Here is a 2500-nt window from a genome sequence, read left to right as displayed (position 1 = left end):
GAGGGAAAACAGCCATAACGTTGATGGAAAGAATATCGTCGCTGTGTCTTCCTTTCGTTTTTTTCTAAAAACACGGTGCGTTTCTGTGTTCATGTACCGAAGTATTTTCCTATTGAGAGTCTACTGGGTTTTACATATAGTGTGGAGTGTTTTATTAGGAGAAAATGGAGGTAATGCTATACGTCTGGGTGGGGAGATATTTTATGCAGAAGGAGTCGAAGAGATTTTCATGTCAGAGGAGGTTGTCAACTGTGTGGCTTGTGTCAGTGTCTGTACGTGTGTGTGTGTGTGTGTGTGTGTGTGTGTGTGTGTGTGTGTGTGTGTGTGTGTGTGTGTGTGTGTGTGTGTGTGTGTTTGTATGAGTGTGTGTGTGTGTGCGTGTGTGTGTGTTTGTATGAGTGTGTGTGTGTGTGTGTGTGTTTGTATGAGTGTGTGAGTATGTGTGTGTGTGTGAATTTGCGTGCGCGTTTATGGAAATGTGTGTATTTTAAAGTCAAAAGTGTGTGTGTGTGCAAGAATTTGTATACACAAACAAACCGATACGACAGCCGTTCCTAGAAATGATATATATTCGTGATACAAAAACCGACCGATCGGGAGACAAGGCGCCAGAGGAAGCTTCCCCAGATCGTAAAGAGACGCACCCAGTAGACGCGCGGCCATCCACCTGCTCCCTCTCTCTCCATCTTCCCTCCTCTCCAATTACCCTCACTCTACAGTTCCCAGCTCCCCTTTTTTATCGCCGTTCTCCCTTCTACTCTTTTTCCTTCCTTTTTTTACATTTGTGGTTTACATTAGCAAGCCCTGGAAGTCCGTAAAATGTAGTTATAATAAACCTGCAAAGTCGACAGGTCTAGCGGCAGTTAAGAAGCTGACTATCTGCCTATTTGTATTGTTTAATGGAACTCCACAGCCCGCAGATACACTTATACAGGGTGTCCGGTCTCTGCAGGTGCCCCTTAGAACACCTTTATTACTTATGTCCGCCGTAAAAGGTTATTAGATGTAAATCCAGATTACTTCAGTCAAACTTCTCACTGTGTTTATCTTCTCAGAGGCCCTTACGCGGCCACGAGAGAAATACATAAACTGCTCTTTTTTTTGCGCGCTGTCCTTTTTTGGAATTGCTTTAGATACGACTGCCCTCGCACTTATATCTAGGAATAAAAATAGACTCGGGTAATTAGGGGAGAGAGAGACATCATTACTAGAAGTGTTGACGATACGAATGGTGTCTAATGGCTTCCACTCTCCTTAAGATAAAAAAGATATAGATAATGAAATCAATAATGGATTTTTGACTAAATCTTGCTGTGATGTAAGTACTCTTTTACACCATCTGTGAATCACACACACACACAAACATATATATGTTTATGTGTATAATTGTGTATATATATGTATATATGTATATATATACATACACAAATATACATATCCATCTCTCTCTCCCTCTGTATATTTATATATGAGTGTGTGTTTATCTACATATATATACATATATATAAATGTATGAATATATATATACATACATATATATGAATGAATATATATACATATATATACATATATAGATAGGTATGCACCGCATTCATGTTGACAAATGTAGAAAAGATATGATTAAGAATGAATATCTTCACAATACAAGAGATGTATTTGATCGGTTTCGATTATATCTTCGTCAGAAATACATATATTTCATGTATTTCTGACGAAGATATAATCGAAACCGGTCAAATACATCTGAAGACATTCATTCTAATGCATAGTTTTTCTACATTCTACATAGATAGATAGGTATAGTTTTGTTTCTATCTATCGATTTATCTATCTATCTATCTGTCTATCTATATATCTATCTATCTAACTACATATATATATATATACATGTATATGTATTTATATATATATATATATATATATATATATATATATATAAATATATATACATATATATATTTCAATATATATATATATATATATATATATGTGTGTGTGTGTGTGTGTGTGTGTGTGTGTGTGTGTGTGTGTGTGTGTGTGTGTGTGTGTGTGTGTATGTATATACGTGTGTGTGTATATCTATATATGTGTATATATGTATGTATGTGTATATATATACATATATAAATATATATATATATATATATATATATACATGAATTGACAGATAGATAGATAGATAGACAACATTCCTTGTTAGATGGAATTGCGAGCAAAGATCCTTTTATGTAGTTCTTAACCTAACCACTAGCAGGTCGCGGCGGTCGTAAAAATGCCTGCGCTCTGACTGTTGGTACGAGCCCGAGAAAACGACATATCGGCTTGAAAAGTCAAACGCTGGTGTCGTAGAGGAAGTCGCCGTCGTGGTACAGGTTTTAACGCGCCAAACCGCGGTTGATTAAGAAGGGCATCCGGATAATCAGGCAAGGATGACACTGCCATAAACCTCTCAATAATGAATTGAGAGAGGCCTTCATCCTGCAGTGGAATGAATGACTGT

Source organism: Penaeus chinensis, chromosome 42 (assembly GCF_019202785.1).
Source record: "Penaeus chinensis breed Huanghai No. 1 chromosome 42, ASM1920278v2, whole genome shotgun sequence".
Taxonomy (NCBI): Eukaryota; Metazoa; Arthropoda; class Malacostraca; order Decapoda; family Penaeidae; genus Penaeus; species Penaeus chinensis.
Note: the sequence above shows the minus strand (reverse complement) of the source record.